The sequence below is a fragment of the Amblyraja radiata genome, chromosome 36 (assembly GCF_010909765.2).
Source record: "Amblyraja radiata isolate CabotCenter1 chromosome 36, sAmbRad1.1.pri, whole genome shotgun sequence".
Classification (NCBI taxonomy): domain Eukaryota; kingdom Metazoa; phylum Chordata; class Chondrichthyes; order Rajiformes; family Rajidae; genus Amblyraja; species Amblyraja radiata.
In genome coordinates this window covers 18,484,063-18,505,882 of record NC_045991.1, presented here as the reverse complement: position 1 = coordinate 18,505,882, position 21,820 = coordinate 18,484,063, and the positions used below count along the sequence as shown (strand labels likewise).

The following is a 21,820-nucleotide window of genomic DNA, read 5'->3' as shown; positions in this document are numbered from 1 at the left end:
TTCTCAACAATAAAATGGGTCTGGTCTTCCCAATAGCCAGAGAGTGGAATGAGATCTGTCTGTAATGGAGGAGTTATCTAAATTAAGTATTTCACAAAATTATATTTGTTTTGAGCAAGATTTACAAATGATGTATAACTTAAGGATGGTTTTATTCAGCGAGCATACAACTGATTAGATTGTGCTGGAAAGAACACACATACATGAATGTGATATAGATGTATATAATAATATAGCACACACATTTACATTTCTTCCGATTTTATATCCAATGATGAACTTTATTTCGGACTAGACAAGGGACAACATTAAATAAAAAAACATTGTAAACCTCCCCGCAACTTCACTTTGGTGTCTCTTTTCGCTTTTATTGTGATCTTTCTCTTTTTAACACTGAATATCTGATAACGACACATTAGCAGCATATGGCACAAATATTGCACCAACCCACTCAATTTTAAATAATTCATAATAGAAATCCATTAACATGGTTAACACTTTATTTCTGACATACATAGTAAGCTTTACATAATTCACATTATTTTGAGCGGGAGATGCAGTGTTCAGCATATCAACTAACCAGTGAAAGTGATATACAATTCAACATATGTAACACAATGATAGCCCCACCCCTGCTTCACCAAAGAGCAAAAAGTCCAACGTAGATACAATAATAAATAAATCGCCATTTGCATTGTTTTGTGCAGCTAACAAATCACAATTTCACACAATGTACATAAGATGGCAGTTATTTGACAAATACTCCGCAGTTCGGTGTAGATCATGTCGGCGAGTATTCTGGACACACTGTCAACATCTGAAATTACAGAAAATATTATGCAGTCAATATGTACTTATTCTGCATTAAATAACAGAGAGGTAGAAAGAAAATGCTCTTGAGAAGATTTTTACAAGGATGTTGCCATGAGGCAACTAGTACTCCTGCACCTATTCCCGCACTATCTAAATGCCGTCAAGTTGGGAAAAGGGGAAGTACAACGGGATCTGGGATTCCTTGTACATCGGTCTATGAAAGTAAGCATGCAGATACAGCAGGCAGTGAAGAAAGCGAATCTGGTATGTTGGCCTTTGTATCAATGGAATCAAATATCGGAGCAAAGAGGCCCATCTGCAGTTGTACAGAGCCTTAGTGAGACCACACCTGGAGTATTGTGTGCAATTTTGGTCCCCTAGTATGAGGAAGGACATTCTTGCTATTGAGGGAGTGCAGCGTAGGTTTACAAGGTTAATTCTCGGGATGGCGGGACTGTCATGCTGAGAGAATGGAGCAGCTGGGCTTGTACACTCTGGAGTTTAGAAGGATGAGAGGAGATTTTATTGAAACATATAAGATTGTTAAGGGCTTGGACACACTAGAGGCAGTAAACATGTTCCTGATGTTGGGGGAGTCCAGAACCAAGGGTCACACACACAGTTTAAGAATAATGAGTCGGCCATTTAGAACGGAGACGTGGAAACACTTTTTCTCACAGAGAGTGGTGAGTCTTGGTTTCTTGGTCCTCCAAAATATTCCAAATGGAATTTAAACTGGAGGTGGAATTCTCTGCCTCAGAGGGCTGTGGAGGCAGGTTCTTTGGATGCTTTCAAGAGAGAGCTAGATAGGGCTCTTAAAGATAGGGGGATATGGGGAGAAGGCAGGAACGGGTTACTGATTGTGGATGATCAGCCATGATCACATTGAATGGCGGTGCTGTCTCGAAGGGCCGAATGGCCTACTCCTGCACCTGTTTTCTATGTTTCTATCCAATCGACATCCCGGCAACCGTGTGCCTGTAGTCACCTAATTGCCTGTAGTCGCCTAAAAAATTGCCTAAGTGGGACAGGCCGTTTATAGTTGATGACTGCAGTTACCATGGAAGAGTGATGGAGAGTGCTCAAGGCTAGAGTTTGGGTATCAGTTGTGCTGACTGCTTCATTTTCCTTGGATGATGGTGGAACGTCACTCGTATTTTACTCGGCTTGCTTAACTTCTGAACTCTTGCTTTCCTTACAGAGGAGGTCAATAACTTGAAAACTGAGTTGGACAAATATGGAATACAGATGCCCTCCTTTAGTAAGATCGGTGGAATCTTGGCCAATGAACGTTCAGTCGATGAAGCAGCAGGTAAGGTACAACACAGAACAGTACAGGGCGGTATGGGTCGGCGCAGCGGTAGAGTTGCTGCATCAGAGTGCCAGAGACCCGGGTTCGATCCTGGCTGCAGGTGCTGTCTGTACGGAGATTGTATGTTCTCCCTGTGACCTGTGTGGGTTTTCTCCAGGATTTCCGACTTCCTCCCACATTCCACAGATGTGCTGTTTTATATGTGGATTGGCTTCGGTAAAGATGGCCCAGTGTGTGGGATCGTGCTAGTGTACATGGTGATCGCTGGCCGGCGTGGACAGAAGGGCCTGTTTCCATGCTGCATCTAAACTAAACTAGAGGCACCTCACATTTGACACGTGCTTGATTTACATACATTTAGAATAACCCGCTTGTCTAATCACTACCGAAGTTTAATTTACTCGCTCATATTTTCTGAATAACACGCTGAAATTTCTGCCTGGCGCGTGTGGCAGCATTGGAGCTTGTGGCAGCATTGGACCTTGTGTGGCAGCATTGGACCTTGTGTGGCAGCATTGGAGCTTTTGTGGCAGCGTTGGCGCTGCGTGTAGCAGTGTTGGTGCTGTGTGGCAGCATTGGAGCTTGTGTGGCAGCATTGGCGCTGTGTGGCAGCATTGGAGCTTGTGACAGCATTGGAGCTTGTGGCAGCATTGGAGCTTGTGGCAGCATTGGAGCTTTGGCAGCATTGGAGCTTGTGGCAGCATTGGAGCATGTGGTAACATTGGAGCATCGGTTTGATTTGAGCGTTGTTTGATTTGCACGCTGCTTTTCAAGCACGTAACCCCGGCGTAAAATGCTTGTTTCTCGTACAGCACAGGCCCTTCGGCCCACAATGTCCATCCTGAACCCAATGTCCTGTTAAAAGATTTGGGTAGGCTGATGAATGTTGTTTTATTTCTAAATCTTAAAGCAAAATACAAACCGGCAGGAATATTCTCCGAAGATGGTCTTCCGTTTATTCAATGGAGTTGTCAGTGAAATGCTTTGTTTTTTGTACAACTTGGAAAAAAACATAAAGCAGACCTCACTGACACGGTGGCACAGCGGTAGAGTTGCTGCCTCGCAGCGCCAGAAACCCGGGTTCAGTCCTGACTGCTGGTACTATCTGTATGGAGTTTGCACGTTCTCCCCATGATCTGTGTGGGTTTTCACCGGGTGTTCCGGTTTCCTCCTGCACTCCAAAGACTTGTAGGCTAATTTTCTAGGTGGCATTTCTGGAGAAGGAATGGCATTCCTTCTCTCCAAAGATGCCGTCTGTCCCGCTGAGTTACTCCAGTATTTTGTGTCTCTCATCGTGCTCAGTGGATGCGGCTGTGATCGCCATTAACGAGGCCATCGATCGAGGGCTTGTGGAGCAAACGCTGGTGGCTCTGCGTAACCCCAGTGCCATGCTGGTGAACCTTGTCGACCGTCTTGCCCCGGTGTACCAGGAAATTCTGTGCCGCTGTGACCCACCGTGTCCGCGCCGACCAGCGATCCCCGCACCTTTACACTATCCTACACCCAGTAGGGGCAGTTTACGATTATACCATGCCAATCAACCTACAAACCTGTGCATCTTTGGAGTGTGGGAGGAAACCGGAGATCCTGGAGAAAACCCATGCAGGTCACGGGGAGAACGTGCAAACTCCGTACAGACAGCACCCAATCCAGCCAGTAGTCAGGATTGAGCCCCGGGTCACGGGTACGGGATACTGAGTTGGATGATCAGCCATGATCATATTGAATGGCGGTGCAGGCTCGAAGGGCTGAATGGCCTCTACTCCTGCACCTATTTTCTATGTTTATGTCACCGTGGCAACTATACAGCTGTGTCGCCATGCTGCCCTTCTTTTCCTGGGCTCTTCTCCTGAGCAAATTATTCAGTGTCTGTTCTTGATGTAGAACGGTCAAGAAGCACCGAGTGCGCGTGCGGCATGGTGGCGTAACAGTCGAGTTGCTGCCTCTCAGCACCACAGACCCGGCTTCCATCCTACATACGGGTGGACACAAAATGCTGGAGTAACTCAGTGGGTGAGGCAGCATCTCTGGAGAGAAGGGAAAAGGATGGAGAGAGAGAGAAAGCAAGGGCTATCTGAAGTTTGGGAAGTTAATGTTCATACCGCTGGGGTGCAAATTACCCAAGCGGAATATGAGGTGCTGTTCCTCCAATTTGAGCTCGGCCTCACTCTGACAATGGAGGAGGCCCATGACTGAAAGGTCAGATTGGGAATGGGAGGGGGAGTTGAAGTACTGAGCCACCGGGAGATCAGGTAGGTAACCCGACTATGGTTGTTGTCTGTTTGGAGTTTGCACGTTCTCCCTGTGAACAAGTGGGGTTTCTCCGGGCGTTCTGCTTTCCTCCCACATCCCAAAGATGTCCAGGTTTGTAGGTTATTTGTCTTTGGTAAAATACTAAATTGTCCTTAGTGTGTAGAATAGTGCTTCTGTACAGGGATCCCTGGTCGCTGAGGGCTCAGTGGTCTGATGGGTTGTTTCCACGCTGTATCTCTAAAGTAAAGTCTAAAGTCAATAAGTGAAAACATCTTCACTGTAGTGGAGCTTCAGTCTTCCTCTTGTCCTCCGTGTGCTGGTGACCTCTTTGGAGATGCGTCCATTTTCCATCCTGTGTGCATGGCCAGGCCGTGTAGAGACTCTGCTTGAGGTTCACAGGGAACCCATTAAATCACCACAGAGCGGCAGGGTAGCACAGCGGTAGAGTTGCTGCCTCACAGAGATCCAGGTTCCATCCTAATTACGGGTGCTGTCTGTACCGTGTTTGGATGTTTGTCCCCGTGACCTGCGTGGGTTCTCTCTGGGTGCTCCGGTTTCCTCCCATATCCCAAAGACGTGCAAGTTTGTAGATGAATTGGCTTCAGTATATTGTCTCTAGTGTGTGTGTGCACCTGCAGTTCTCTGTGCCTCATAGAGTCATAGAGTGATACAGTGTGGAAACAGGCCCTTTGGCCCAACTCGCCCACACCGGCCAACAATGTCCCGGCTACCCTAGTCCCACTTGCCTGCGCTTGGTCCGTAATCCTCCAAATCTGTCCAACTGTTTCTTAAACGATGGGATAGTCCCAGCCTCAACTACCTCCTCTGGCAGCTTGTTCCATACACCCACCACCCTCTGTGTGAAAAAAGTGACCTCTCGGATTCCTATTAAATCTTTTCCCCCTCACCTTGAACTTTTGTCCTCTGGTCCTCGATTCCCCAACTCTGGGTAAAAGACTCTGTTCTGTACTGACTTGCCTGTTTGTTTATTCTTCAGTATAAAGCGGAGCTGACCGAGGGGAAGGACGTGTACGAGGAGCTCTTGACACGCTGAAATTCAAGGCAATATTAACAAAGTCAATGGCAAGTACAGTGCTGTTTGTTGCCTGGCGGTAGGTACTGGCGTGAGGGTGAATGTTCATTGTGTAGAGAGGGGCAATGTTCTGGATCTCTGCCTGCAACACCCAACTGAGCTTTCAAAGGGGTGTTTAGTTTAGAGATACAGCGCAGAAGCAGGTCCTTAAGCCCACCGTGTCCGCGCCGACCAGTGATCGTCCCACACACTAGCGCACCATCAAAAAATGTTGGAGTAACTCAGCGGGTCAGGCAGCATCTCTGGATCGCTGGTTTTGAGTCGGGTCCCTTCTTCAGACCCAAAGCGAACCGAATCTTGACCAGAAATGTCACCCATTCCTTTTCTCAGGATCTGCTGAGTTATTCCAGCGTTCTGTGTCTGTCTTCATTTTAAACCAGCATCTTCAGTTCCTTCCTGCCTAACTCTGGTCCATGCAGGACAATGCAAGGCCTTTAATGTATCCACTAGTTACTCTGTGCTGACAAATTCAATGACTAGGAGGTTCAGAAAAATCGGAGCGGACACCGGTGGCCAAGGGAAGGTGGAGCCTGCAATAGTCCATTGGTGACAAAGTTACAAAAGTATCGAACAGTCCTATCTTCCCCCCCCCATTGCTCTCACCGGTCCACCTCTCTCTCAGTCCCTCCTTGCTCTGGGTTAACAGGTGGCACCATAATCCTACCATTAATGTTGTGTGGTACTTGCCTAGCCTGCACCACGCTCAATGTAACGAGTGACCTTTCCATTCTCAGTGCAAACGGCTGTGGAGTATGTGGACGAGGCGCTGGAGAAGAGCGATGTGCAGGCACTCGACTCGGCTCTGCAGAGTCCAGCGCTGAAGCTACACCAGGTGAACCGGGAGAACATGGAATGGTACATGGACCAGCTCCTCATCGACCGCGAGCAGAAAGCACTGGTATTAAACCTTGCATTTTATTCATGTATTTGTCATGGACTCAGCACTTATCAGTAGCAAAGAAAGTGAACTCAACACTAGCATTTATTTCACGAGTGCTTGTATACAAAAACAGGGATGTAATGCTGAGGCTCTATGAGGCGCTGGTCTGGCTGCATTTGGAATATTGTGAGCAATTTTGGGCCCCCTATCAAAAGAAGGATATGCTGGCTCTGGAGAAAGCCAACACAATACTCCAGGTGTGGTGGGCTCACTGAGTCCGCGCCGACCAGCGATCCCCGCACACTAAAGGGCCTGTCCCACTTGATCTTATTTGTTTGTACGTTCTCCCCGTGACCGCGTAGGTTTTCTCTGAAATCTTCAGTTTCCAACCACACTCCGAACACGTACAGGTTTGTAGGTTGATTGGCTTGTTATAAGTGTAAATTGACCCCAGTGTGTGTAGGATAGTGTTAAGGGCCTGTCCCACTTGGCGATTATTTTCGGCGACTACCGGCATCATTGCCTGACGTATCAGGTCACCGAAAAAGACACGGTGTGATGATGTATTAACGCGTGGTGTCTCCTCGCCTCTGTCGCCGAAAATGTTTAACCATGTTTGAAAATGTTGCTGCAGTTGCCTGTAGTTGCCCAGATAATTGCCTAAGTGGGACAGGCCCATCACAAACTTGTGCTGATGTATCATAGGAACTGTCAGGTTGCATTCTAGCTTGGTTTGGGAACAGCTCTGCCAAAGACTGCAAGAATTGCAGACCAGATTCCCCACTATAACTCCTTCTCACACTTTGCACTGCCTCACAATAGCAGCCAACATAAACAAAGCTTTGTCACACCCTGTCTCTCTCTTAGCTCTCTGCACCCGTCTGGCAGTGGGTCTCGAGCTTAAAACCATGCACCACCTGATTCAGGAGCAGCTTCAACTCTTCTGTGATCAGGCTTCTTGTGAACGGCCTTTCCACAAGGACGATAACATAGAACTAGTGTGAATGGAAGACAGACACAAAAAGCTGGAGTAACTCAGCGGGTCATGCGGCTTCTCTGGAGAAAAGGAATAGGTGACGTTTTGTGTCGAGACCCTTCTTCAGTTACTACAGCTTTTTGTATCTGTCTTTGGTTTAAACCAGCATCTGCAGTTTCTCCCTACACATTAATGTGGACTCAGTGGGCCGCAGGGCCTAGTAGCATACAGTATGGAAACGGGCCCTTCGGCCCAACGCCCACACCGACCAACATGCCCCATCACCACAAATCACAGTCCCTAGTGGGTGTGGGATAGTGTTAATATGCGGGGATCGCTGGTCGGCGCGGACCCGGTGGGCTGAAGTACCTGTTTCCGAGCTGTATCTCTAAACTAAACTAAAGTCCCACCTGGCCTATATCCTCCTAAACCTGCTCTATCCATGCACCTGTCCAAATGTTATTCAATCATTGTGATAGTGCCTGTCTCTACTACCTCCACCGGCAGCTCGTTCAATATATCTACCACCCTTTGTACAGCTTGTATAAATATATTTGTTAAAGTTGCTCCTGAGGTTCCTATTAAATCTTTCCATCCTCTCCTTAACCTATGTCCTCTGGTTCTTGACCTGAAACCTATGTCTTCTGGCCTGTGGCTCTAATGTAAACCTACAGTGCAGGTCTCCCGTGCTGTCGGTCCCCTTGCCTTGCACAAGCTCCCACTTCCCTGGTGCAGGATGTTGATGGTTTTCTATGTTGTGCCCTCAGGAGCTGGGGATGGTGGACCCGCTGGAGAAGGAAGAGCTCCAGGCCGCTGTTCATGCAGCCAACAAAAATGCCAGCGTGCATCTGAGCAGTGAGTAGGAAAGTTTCAATACTTTGGAGCATCGTATCTCATAGAGTCATAGAGATACAGTGTGGAAACAGGCCCAACTTGCCCACACCAGCCAACATGTCCCAGCTACACTCGTCCCACCTGCCTGAGCTTGGTCCATATCCCTCCAAATCTGTCCAATCCATGTACCTGTCCAACTGTTTCTTAAACGTTGCGATAATCCCACTCAACTACCTCCTCTGGCAGCTTGTTCCATACACCCACCACACACTGTGTGAAAAAGTTACCCCTCAGATTCCTATTAAATCTTTTCCCCTTCACCTTGAAGCTATGTCCTCTGGTCCTCGATGCCCCTACTGCACACCTATGGTCAAAGTACAGAAAAACAAGCTTACAGAGACTTAATGTAGCTTATAATGATGCCATGAAAATATTACTTAAGAGACCTCGATGGTGTCGTGCAAGCAGGGCTCGAAATTCACGGTTGCCCGGGTGCCACTGACCACTCAAAGTGTCGCCGGGCAACCCTAATGGCGAGTCATTTTGCCCGGCTTGGCAACTTGGTTCATACCGTAGACCGAAGTGTGATGTGACGGAGGGTCGGAGCGAATGACGGGCCCTGCGCAGCAGCAGCAGCGGCCGCGGCTTCTCCCCCTCCTCCTGCTCCTGCACCCCGCTCGGCCTGATAACGGCCGCTGCTGCCACTCTGCTTTCAAAGCAAACCCTTGGAGGAGGGAGGTGTCGGCCAGAGGCGGAAGGGGCGGGCAGCGCTGAGGATAGAGTGCGGTGATTGGAGGAGGGAGACGAGCCAAAACACTCTCGGCAGCCCTGCACCGCAGCCAGGACCGATCCTGGTGTCCGGCGCTGAAATCGCTGCCGAACCGCCACTGGACCATCCCCGTCCCCGCCCGAGAGCCCCCACACGCCCGCGGGTGGCCAGAAATATCGGGAGTCAGACGGGAGCGGTGCCCCTAGGCCCACAGCCAGCGCAGAGAAGCAGCGCTAAACCCAGCTCACTCTGCCTGTCCCTGTCTGGATTGAGACAGGGCTGTAGGCGAGACAGGCAGAGTTCAGCTACATTTAGCGCTGGCTTGAGCTGAATTTCCCGTTCAAGGGACTCCGAATCCTCTCGCGTGTGTGTGAGTGTGCGCATGCGCGCGCGGCCGCCAAGATATTCTGTCCCCCGGTCCACTCTATTTTGATAGCGATTGCCGTGCCTGACAGGGATGGCCAAGGCAGTGATGATGCCGGTGCTGTCCGAGGAGCGCTGGCCTTCCTTCCCACATCCTCTGCCCCTTCCTCTCTCTCTCTCTTGTACGCCCCCCTCCACTCCCCTCTCCATCCCGCACTGATCCCCATTCCTGCCTCTATTCAGTCCTCACTGACATCCCCCGTGCTCCCCTCCTCATCTACTCCCCCCCCATCTATTCATCCTGCTCTGATTTCCCTATCCACCGCACATTGATTATCCTGCCACTCCCCATCAATCTTACACTGGTCCCCCCAATTGATCCTGTACTGACCCCCCCTTCCCATCCATCCTGCACTGCTCCTCCCCTTTATAGAAACATAGAAAATAGGTGCAGGAGTAGGCCATTCGGCCCTTCGAGCCTGCACCGCCATTCAATATGGTCATGGCTGATCATCCAACTCAGTATCCTGTACTTGCCTTCTCTCCGTACCCCCTGATCCCTTTAGCCACAAGGGCCACATCTAACTCCCTCTTAAATATAGCCAATGAACTGGCCTCAACTACCTTCTGTTGCAGAAAATTCCACAGATTCACCACTCTCTGTGTGTGAAAAATGATTTTCTCATCTCGGTCCCAAAAGACTTCCCTCTTATCCTTAAACTGACCCCTTGTTCTGGACTTACCCAACATCGGGAATAATCTTCCTGCATCTAGCCTGTCCAACCCCTTAAGAATTTTAGGACTGCATCCAGCACTGCTCCCCCCATCCATCCTGCACAGACCCCCCCCCCCATTCAACCCACTGTCATCCCCTCACAATTTTACCTACTCCAACCACCATGCACTAATTCCCCTGCCTCAATCCATCCAATCCACAGCGATTGCCTTCTCAAGCCCCCCCCACCACCACCACCATCTATCCTTCCTGCACTGATTCACACACACACCCCCTCCCGACCCCATTGTGCTGGAAATGTTTTCAGAGCTAACATCGACTATGTTTGTTAACAGAATGCGATCAAATATGTTTTAATTCCCGATGTTATTATTTGTTTTAATCCACAAAGATGGATTAATTAAATTGTGAACACGTGAAACATTAAAACCGCAGTCAATGCTCTTAATATGGATTATCAGTACTGTAGTTATTTACTGAGCAACATTCACAACTATATGTTGGATTTATCCAGGTTTTTTCTACAGTCAGTCATATACATCACAAATTTGGTCAGGAGTTATTTCAGTTGAAATGTTAATGTTAATTCTAAAGTGGGAATGATGGAAACAGCGTTTATCAACAATTTTTTTTTAAAATTGTTGCTTACAAACTGGGTATCTTCATTGCTGTTCACAACACATACATCTAATCTGAATGTCCGGTAATGTGGTGTCTTGACACCTTTAAATATATTACCAAAAGAACATTTGCTGCATTTGATGTCCTTTGGCCATCTCTTGTTAGTTAGTGTAATGTTTAACCTGTCAGATGGGTATAGTCAGTTTTAACAGCTATTATCATAAAATGCCTTTAGAAAATTCCTTGCAACCTGTATATTTTGTTGTGGATAAATTATGTGGGAAGCGAGAGTGTTTCTGTACCAATAGCAATAACGACCCATGCTATGGCCATGTCATGATAATTTTTGGTCCTTCACAGAAAACATACTTGCATCAATCTGTAGTGTGCATAGTTAAGCATATATGTTACCATGGTCCAGGATTTATTGACACAGGTTGATCATACGATAAATAATCCAACCACATTTTTGTTTGGAAGTGGAAAGATATAATAAAAATTGCATTAATTGCAATGTGTAAAAAGAGTTGAGATACTGTATTATAATTTTGCTGCATGTCACTGTGGTATATATCATGTCTTGATTGGTGAATATGTTAGTTTGTGACTTTATTTGAAGCAGAAATAATATGTGAATGCTTAATTGAGCATAATTCCGACGGGTAACTACGCACTTCTTCCGAGCGCGCGTCATGCAAGCCATCTTAAATGACCACCTAAACTGTCATTTGGCAACCTAAAAAGCTGCCAAGGTTGCCCGGCTGGCAACAGGGAAAAAATGTTAAGCGAGAGCCCTGTGCAAGTGAAATGTTTGTGGCTGCAGGAGTCAATACTTTACAAACTGTCTTAAGAAATCATTTGCATACATTTATTTGCCAGATTAATGAGTCTGAGAATGAAATCATCGTGGCTTTATCAAACATAAGGTTTAGCACTACATGCTACCAATCCCAGCTGTGGAGACATTGGTATCGTTGTCTCGTTGTAGGACACTGATTATTTTTATTCTTGATCCTAAACCATGTATTGTGCTTTTGAATGTAATTTACTGTGCTTATGTATACAATTTATTCTGTAATGTCTTGTCTTTTATCTGGACCTTGAGTCTGTAATAATAAGTAAGTAAATAAGTTAAATCAGCAGTATGTGGAAACAAGGAACTGTACATTCTGGGTTACATAAAAGGACACTGGAGTAACTCAGCGGTCAGGCAGCATCTTCGAGGAACGTGGATAGGTGACGTTTTTGGGTTTTTGACCTTTTTCTCACCTTCTAACCACCTCCCCCAGTCTCCCCTTCTCACCTCCTCTCCCTCAGTCTCCCCCTGTAAGTTTGAAGAAGGGTTGTGACACAAAACGTTACCTGCCTGACCCGCCCAGTTACTCCAGCACTTTGTGTCCGGGTGAGTCCGGTTAACTTTTTTGCTTTGATCATTGCGTCCCAAGCAGTGTTGCCGGTCCCCAGTCTGACTGTCTCTTTGTGCCCCAGTGCTGCAGTCCGTGGCCAGGATCAACACAGCCGTACGCAAGGGGATCCCCGCTGGGACGACGAAGAACTGATGGACCCCAGTGCCAAACTGCCCGAGGTCTACCCATTCGCTGGGGCGCTGTACCAGAGGGAGCTGGCTGCTCTCCAGCGGCAGAAACCACAGGTGAGCAAGCAACCGCCAACTCCCGTTCACCGCCAGCTCACACTGCAGACGTTCAGATCCAAGAGCGTATAATTGGCATATGTATCGGCACACAACATGAATGAATGAATACGTTTATTAGCCAAGTATGTTCCCATACAAGGAATTTGTCTTGGTGCTCCACTCGCCAATAACAACACGACACACACAGTGTAAGAATTAAGAATGACACAAAACATTAAACATTAATAATAAAACATTACAGTTTAAACATGTAAATGAAATAAAATACCAGAGCAAAAGGAGGCTGCAGACATTTGGTTATTGAGTAGAGCTACTACTCGTGGGAAAAAAAGCTGTTTTTATGTCTGGCTGTGGCAGCTTTGACTGTCCGGAGTTGCCTTCCAGAGGGAAGTGATTCAATGAGTTTGTGGCCAGGGTGAAAGGGGTCAGAGATGATCTTGTCCGCTCACTTCCTGGCCCTTGCAGTGTACAAGACAGGGATGTAATGCTGTAATGTCTGAAGAATGGGGTCTCGACCCGAAATGTCTCCCGTTCCTTCTCTCCAGAGATGCTGCCTGTCCCGCTGAGTTACTCCAGCTTTCTGACACCCCATGGTGCTGTGTGGGTGTGAGGTTGACTGTGCTGTGTTCTCCTCGTGCAGGGTGAGCTGACTCTGGAGGAACTGTACGTTGCTGTGGAGATGCTCTCGGCAGTGGCACTGATAAATCGAGCCTTGGAGGCCGGAGACGTCGGGGCGTTTTGGAGCAGCCTGCTCACCCCAGCGACGGGCCTGACCGAGGTCAAGGACAAGAGTGTGCAGCGGTAAGCAAGCAAAGCCCCCTTACTGCAATGTTCAGCGTTTGATACTTTATTATCACATGTGACCCTGTCACAGTGAAACTCTTTGTCCTGCACACCATACACAAGGTGTTGTTGTTGTTGTTGTTCGTCCTTCGTAGACCTAGAAGACCATGTGGTTTTTGTTTGTGTTGTGTTACGGTTGTGGTAATAACTGAAGCCTTACACCATGATAAAGGTCCAAAGACTTTATTAACGACATAGCATTGATAACTTCATGCTAGCACGTTTCTCTAATTCTCAGGGAAACAGGCAGGGAGGGTTACTGTAAAAGCAAGTAGGCGCAACTACAAAAGCATGATTCATAACATGAGTGACACTGATCTACATCCTCCCTCTTAAAGAATCAATAACAGTACAAACCCATTAACTAAGTAAGGCACGCATAGCAATTGATAATAAACTGGAGGAAAGACAAACATAGTCCGGGTACTTCACAACCGGCTTACAAACAAGACCAGCACGTGTACGATAGAGACCATCTCCGTTCTTTCCCCGCGGGGAGAGAGCAGGTGGCTTCACAGTTGAGGGAGACTGAACCAGCATTCCTCAGCATTCCTGGAGAGGAAGCAGGAGACTGTGGCGCAGGCCAAGTCGTCACGGACAGATGATGGCAACGGCAATAACACTGTTGCGTATGCCTCGTGTACCTCGACTGACACAGAACAACGATGTGCCCAAATTGAGAAAGAGCTGTTGGCGGTTGTTTTCGCCTGCACGAAATTCAATGATTTCATCTTTGGTCACAGTCACGATTGAAACTGATCACCAACCTCTGATCAGCATTTTCAACAAACCAATCCACGCCTCTCCGGTGCGCCTACAGCAGATGTTGCTGCAACTTTCTTGATCTACAGTTTGTGGGTCCGGAGGTGACTAGTGAGACGGATCCGGGCCCGGAAGGTTCACTCGCCCAAATATGGGATACAGTTGTGTGGGTGCTGCAGTAGAAGTTGAAGTGGCTGGAGCCTTGCGCGCGGCACGTTCCCTCTGAGCTTCTGCTGTGCGCTTCTTCTCAACTGCACGCGCTCCTGTAGAGATCTTGCTTCGCCCAGTTGGGCGGGACGGGTCCTGAAGTCATGACGTGCGCTTGACTTGGATTAATATGAGGGAGAATTGTGCAAATCGTCAGCCTCACTATCTCAATAGACAATAGACAACAGGTGCCGGAGGAGGCCATTCAGCCCTTCGAGTCACCACCACCATTCAATGTGATCATGGCTGATCATCCCCAATCACTACCCCGTTCCTGCTTTCTCCCCATATCTCCTGACTCCGCTATCTTTAAGAGCCCTATCTAGCTCTCTCTTGAAAGTATCCAGAGAAACTCCACCTCCTTTGAGGCAGAGAATTCCACAGGCTCACAACTCTCTGTGAAGAAGTGTTTCATCATCTCCGTTCTAAATGGCTTACCCCTTATTCTTAAACTACAGCCCCTGGTTCTGGACTCCCGCAACATCGTGAACATGTTCCTGCCTCCAGCGTGTCCAAACCCTTAATAATCTTATATGTTTCAATAAGATACCCTCTCATCCTTCTAAACTCCAGAGTATACAAGCCCAGCTGCTCCATTCTCTCAGCATATGACAGTCCCGCCATCCCGGGAATTAACCTTGTTAAACCTACGCTGCACTCCCTCAATAGCAAGAATGTCCTTCCTCAAATTAGGGGACCAAAACTGCACACAATACGCCAGGTGTGGTCTCTCTAGGGCCCTATACAACTCCAGAAGGACATATTTGCTCCTATACTCGATTCCTCTGGTTATGAAGGCCAACATGCCATTCGCTTTCTTCACTGCCTGCTGTGCCTGCATGCGTACTTTCATTGACTGATGAACAAGGGCCCCCAGGTCCCTTGTACTTCCCCTTTTCCCAACTTGACACCATTCAGATAATAATCTGCCTTCCTGTTTTTGCTACCAAAGTGGATAACCTCACATTTATCCACATTAAACTGCATCTGCCCACTCACCCAACCTGTCCAAATCACCCTGCATTGTCATAGCATCCTCCTCACAGTTCACACTGCCACCCAGCTTTGTGTCATCTGCAAATTTGCAAATGTTACTCGTCCCGGCCTATCTGTATCCAGTGGCAAGACATAGACAAGACGGCTGGCGATAGGTCAGGATGCAGTGGATGGTCATGTGAATGTTGTGCCCTAATTGCGCGCCACGATGCTTTGCTGGCTCCACCTTCCTACCCGTTGTACTGCCAAATGGTGGTCTGTTCCGCCGGTTCCAGTCAAGGTATGTAAAGGATACACAAGGTATTCAAAGAGTTGCCACGGATGGGGCCCCGACATTCATTATGGTCATACGTGATAGGATCATGTTTAATAAACAACTGCAAATGCTGGAAAGATCAAAGGTAGACAAAAATGCTGGAGGAACTCAGCGGGTGAGGCAGCATCAATGGAGAGAAGGAATAAGCAACGTTTCGGCAGAGACCCTTCTTCATAATCAGGCCATTCGGCCCATCGAGTCTGCTCCACCATTCAATCATGGCTGATCTATCTCTCCCTCCTAACCTCATTCTCCTGCCCTCTCCCCATAACCCCGGACACCCGTACTAATCAAGGTTCCCGGAGGTTGCAGGTGGTTGCCGGAGGTTGCAGGTAGTGGAAGCAGGTAGGGAGACTGACAAAAACCTCCGGGAACCGCACGGAAACCTCGGGTGGGGCGCAAAGTCTCCAGAGGTTTTCGTTCAGGTTTCATAAGTGGGACAGGATCTCTTGGGTGCTTGTCTGCGCAGAGTTTGTACGTTCTCCCCGTGACCCACGTGGATTTGCTCTGACATCTTCGGTTTCCTCCCACATTCCAAAGACGTACAGGTTTGTAGGTTAATTGGCTTGAAATGCATGATTCCGCGTTGTATCTCTAAACTAAACAGCTCTGAATTGTTCTATTTGTCCCCACCACTATGATGCATAGACGTCCTTGGAAGCACAAATGGGTCGGCTTTACTGAACATGTCAGGACATCCATATCCATGAATCCCACAGGCAATATAAGGGAACAGGGTTATGGGGAGAAGGCAGGAGAATGGAGTTAGGAGGGAGCGATAGATTGAATATTTAATAGCTATATTTAAGAGGGAGTTAGATGTGGCCCTTGTGGCTAAAGGGATCAGGGGGTATGGAGACAAGGCAGGTACAGGATACTGAGTTGGATGATCAGCCATGATCATATTGAATGGCGGTGCAGGCTCGAAGGGCCGAATGGCCTCTACTCCTGCACCTATTTTCTATGTGTCTATGTTTCTATGAATGGCGGAGTAGACTTGATGGGTTGAACGGCTTAGTTCTGGTCCTATCACTTCCATCGGCACTAGATGACTGCCCTGAGCGTGTGACATCTTCCCCTCTCCCCGTGCACCCACTTGGGTAACCTCCGCACGTTTTTTTGCAGAAATCGTGGCCATTGTTTTGATAAACTAAGCGCTGGACGGCGGAGATCCCGAGCGGACCATCGCCGCTCTCCTCATGCCTTGCGCCGGCCTGGTTGCCATGGACTTCCCCGCGGTCATCCGTTACCATCACGTGCTTGCCGCAGCCAAGCGCCACAAGGCAAAGGTAGGAGGCGGCGCCCTTAAAGATGCAAAGACACGTTCCCGTGTGTGTGTGCGTGCGCATCTAATCCACGCAGCGTTCTAATAAACCTCTCTTGCGTGGGACTCTGACTTTAGCGTGGGACAGATTGAACGGTGATGAAAGAATGGGTCATGATTGGGTCAGGACAAGCTGGGCTTGTATTCACTGGAATTTAGGATGAGAGGGGATCTTATAGAAACATATAAAACCCTTAAAGGATTGGACCGGCTAGATGCAGGAAAGATGTTCCTGATGTTGGGGGAGTCCAGAACCAGGGTTCACAGTTTAAGGATAAGGGGTCGGCCATTTAGGATTGAGATGAGGAAAAACATTTTCACCCAGAGATTTGTGAATCTGTGGAATTCTCTGCCACAGAAGGCAGTGGAGGCCAATTCACTGGATGATTCAAGAGAGAGTTAGATTTAGCTCTTGGGGCTAACGGAATCAAGGGATATGGGAAGAAAGCAGGAACAGGGTTCTGATTTTAGATGTTAAAAAAGAATTGCAGATGCTGGAAAAATCGAAGGTAGACAAAAATGCCGGAGAAACTCAGCGGGTGAGGCAGCATCTATGGAGTGAAGGAATAGGTGACGTTTCGGGTCGAAACGTCACCTCTGCTCTGGCTGGAGGAGATTCAGGAGGGGATTCACAAGGCCAATCAAGACAGTCAGATGGCGAGAAAAAGTGAGTCGTTCCATCAGTAGCTGCATGCAGACAGGCTCCGTCATGGCAACGAACGCTCGGTGTCAAATGAAGCTAAAATACAAACTGCTGGATTGAAAGCGGAACATGCTGGGAACATTCAGCAGAGTCGGCAGCATCTGTGGAAAGGGCAGCAGAGTCAAGGCTTCGGGTGCAACTGAGAAATGTTGGCTGTTCCTCTTTGCATAGATGCTGCCTGACCCGCTGAGTAGTTGATTTTGAGCTTAGTTTAATGTCACGTGGTACAGTGGAAAAGCTATGTTGCGTGCTAACCGGTCAGCAGAAAGACAACACACAATTATAAACGAGCGAAAGGTTGTTGTCTGGACACGAGGTTCTCATTCTCTGTCTCATCGTTATTTGATATCCGGCCCACAGTGGTAGTGTCATCAGAGAAATTGAAAAATGAATTAGATTTGTACAAGGCTGCTCATTCGTAGGTGTACAAGAAGTAAAGAGGGGGGCTGAGAACACATCCTTGCGGGTTTTCTCCGATGTAACAGGTTTGTAGGTTAATTTATTGCCATAAATGTTTAAACAATTTGTCCCTAGTGTGTATAGGATAGTGTTAGTGTGCGAGTATCGCTAGTCGGCACGGACTTGGTGGGCCGAAGGGCCTGCATCCGTGCTGTATCTCCAAACTAAACTCACTCTACCCCATCTATGTTTTCAGTGTCACTCGGGGTGGCTGCCATTAACCAGGCAATCAAGGAGGCCAAAGTATCTCAAACGCTCCGGGTCCTGCGCTCGCCAGAGGTTGCGCTGTGCGGCGTGGTTTTGAATTGCGCCCGTACCTACCAGACCGAGTTGGCCATGTTGGTGCGGGTCAAAGTGGACATGGGTAAGTCTCCTCATCTACTGCATCCACTGTTCCAGGTGTCAACTTCTCTACGTCGGCGAGGCTTGGTGATCGTTTCGCCGAACACCTCCGCTCAGTCCGCCTAAACCTACCTGATCTCCCGGTGGCTCAGCACTTCAACTCCCCCTCCCATTCCCAATCTGACCTTTCTGTCCTGGGCCTCCTCCATTGTCAGAGTGAGGCCCAGCACAAATTGGAGGGACAGCACCTCATATTTTGCTTGGGTTCATTCGCTTGTGTGTCAACAGGTTGGATGACGACAGAGGTCAACACCGAGCTATATGTCGTTACCACACAAGCGAATGTACCCCAGTGGTATGAACATTGACTTCTCTAACTTCAGATAGCCCTTGCTTTCCCTCTGTCTCCATCCCCAGTTCTCCCACTAGTCTTACTGTCTCTGACTACATTCTATCTATCCCGCCCCCTCTCCTGACATCAGTCTGAAGGCCCGAAACATCGCCCATTCCATCTCTCCAGAGATGCTGCCTGTCCCGCTGAGTTACTCCAGCATCTTGTATCTACCTTGGGTAACACACCTGTTGAGTGAGGTAAAAAACGTTTCGTCAACTGGTTATCAGGTGGCGTGGCGGTAGAGCCACTGCCTCACAGCACGGAAACCCGACTCTGCGTGGAGTTTGTACGTTCTCCTTGTGACCGCGTGGGTTTTCTCCAGCTTCATATGTTTCTTGGAGCAAAATTAGAACATTCAGTCCATCATTCTACTCCGCCATTCAATCACGACTGACCTATCTTTTCCTTTCCATTCTCCTGCCATCTCCCAATAACCCCAGACTCCCGTACTAATCAAGAATCTGGCAAACACCACAATATCCATTGACTTAGCCTCCACCGCTGTCTGATAGCAATGAATTCCACAGATTCACCACCCTCTGACAAAATAAATTCCTCCTCATCTCCTTTCAAAATGTACATTCTTTTAATCTGAAGCTATGACCTCTGGTCCTAGACTCTCCCACCAGTGGAAACATCCTCTCCACATCCACTCTATCCAAGCCTTTCATTATTCGATATGTTTCATCATCTTTCTAAACTCCAGCGAGTTTGAAACTCCATCAAACAATCATCATATGTGAACCCAATTATTCCCAAACCAAGTGGTGATGACAATAGACAATAGGTGCAGGAATAGGCCATTTGGCCCTTCGAGCCAGCACCGCCATTCAATGTGGTATGGGCTTCACCCGCCTTGATCACCTGCTGGAGCACCGGCGAGTCCACATCGGCCAGTTCCCCTTCACCTGCCCGCTCTGTGGCAAGGCCTTTGCCCGCTCCTCCAGCCTGCTGGCACACCGCCACATGGATAGATAGGCGCTGTTTATGAAGACACAAAATGCTGGAAGGAATGGGTAACGTTTAGGGTCATTTCTTCAATCACCCATTCCTTCTCTCCAGAGATGCTGCCGGTCCCGCTGAGTTACTCCAGCATTTTGTGTCCCTTTTTGTAAACCAGCATCTGCAGTTCCTTGTTTTTAATCCATACTGGTTAACCATCTCTGTACCTTCCCCAAAGCCTCCACATCAGTCCTGTAATGGAGTGACCAGAACTGTATGCAATACTCCAAATGCTACCTGACCACTGACCCTTAAAGCTGCACATATACATTCCTCTCTCTCCCCTCTCCCCACTTTCCCCCCACTCGTACACAAATTCTGTCCACTTCACCCTCTCGTGCCCCCCTCCTCTCTCTCACACTCCCTCTCTCTCTCCCTCTCTAACACACTCCCTCTCTCGCTCCCTATCTCACACACTCCCTCTCTCGCTCCCTCTCACACACTCCCTCTCTCACACGCACACACACACCCTCTCTCTCTTGCTCTCACTCACACACACTTTCTCTCTCACACACAACCTCTCTCTTGCTCTCTCTCACACACACTTTCACTCTCACGCACACACACACGCACACACACCAAACACCTCCACTCGGTCCGCTTTAACCAACCTGATCTCCCGGTGGCTCAGCACTTCAACTCCCCCTCCCATTCTGAATCCTACCTTTCTGTCCTGGGCCACCTCCATGGCCAGAATGAGGCCCACCGTAAATTGGAGGAGCAGCACCTTATATTTCGCTGGGCAGTTTGCAACCCAGCGGTATGAACATTGACTTCTCTAATTTCAGGTAATCCCTACCAAAGATCCTATAGCGGAGCAAGATAGGCCACTCCTGCGTAATGCAATGGGCTGACGTGTAGGCAATGGAGCGGGGGAACCTGGGCCTTTTGTTGTCCATTTCAGTAACCGGACCCGATCTGACTCGCAGTGTAATCAATGTTGCGGGGGAACAGTTTGTGTGTGTGATATAGAGTTAGTTCATAATTCTGTTCCTTCATAATTTGGTTAATTCTTGTTAAAGAATAAAATGTTTATCAATTTTGACTCTGGTAATTTTTAATGTTTTTTAAATAATTTATTTTTAAATGGCTCATATGCTGTGAGTTAATGTTTGTATTGCACTTGCACTCTGTAATTCATTCATCTAATCACACTGTTCACAACTGCAGTATTTGGGAAAATAATAGCAATATGAAGATTCCAGTACCTATCGCCCTGGAATGTTCCTTAATGTTTTTGTGTCTATGGAGTTGTTTCTCCACAATAAAATGGGTCTGGTCTTCCCAATAGCCAGAGAGTGGAATGAGATCTGTCTGTAATGGTGGAGTTATCTAAATTAAGTATTTCACAAAATTAAATTTGTTTTGAGCAAGATTTACAAATGATGTATAACTTAAGGATGGTTTTATTCAGCGAGCATACAACTGTTTAGATAGTGTACACAAATACATGAATGTGATATAGATGTATATAATAATTTAACACACACATTTACATTTCTTCCGATTTTTATATCCAATGATGAACTTTATTTCAGACTAGACAAGGGACAACATTAAATAAAAAAAACATTGTAAACCTCCCCGCAACTTCACTCTGGTGTCTCATCCGTGCTGATCCAGGCCAGACTCCCCGCACGCTATGGAAAGAACATATTTTCGCTTTTATTGTGATCTTTCTCTTTTTAACAGTGAATATCTGATAACGACACATTAGCAGCATATGGCACCAATATTGCACCAACCCACTCAATTTTAAATAATTCATAATAGAAATCCATTAACATGGTTAACACTTTATTTCTGACATGCATAGTAATACTTACATAATTCACATTATTCTGTGCGCGAGATATACAGGGTTGCAGTGTTCAGCATATCAACTAACCAGTGAAAGTGATGTACAATTCAACGTTGTAACACAATGATAGCCCCACCCCTACTTCACCAAAGAGCAAAACGTCCAACGTAGATACAATAATAAATACATCGCCATTTGCATTGTTTTGTGCAGCTAACAAATCACAATTTCACACAATGTACATAAGATGGCAGTTATTTGACAAATACTCCACAGTTCAGTGTAGGAGATCATGTCAGCGAGTATTCTGGATACACTGTCGACATCTGAAATTACAGAAAATATGCAGTCAATATGTTCTTATTCT

General features: G+C 47.5%; 2 long non-coding RNA genes across 2 annotated transcripts; one reads left to right on the top strand and one right to left on the bottom strand.

Annotated features, from left to right (window-relative positions):
* Positions 1-382: 382 nt before the first annotated feature.
* Positions 383-21,534, bottom strand: LOC116966298. Its single transcript, XR_004409982.1, has 3 exons — positions 21,475-21,534; positions 16,499-16,500; positions 383-522 (listed from the first exon to the last, which is right to left on the bottom strand). It is a non-coding gene; the product is annotated as an uncharacterized LOC116966298 (long non-coding RNA).
* Positions 6,258-12,200, top strand: LOC116966295. Its single transcript, XR_004409979.1, has 3 exons — positions 6,258-6,369; positions 8,095-8,182; positions 12,139-12,200. It is a non-coding gene; the product is annotated as an uncharacterized LOC116966295 (long non-coding RNA).
* Positions 21,535-21,820: the final 286 nt, after the last annotated feature.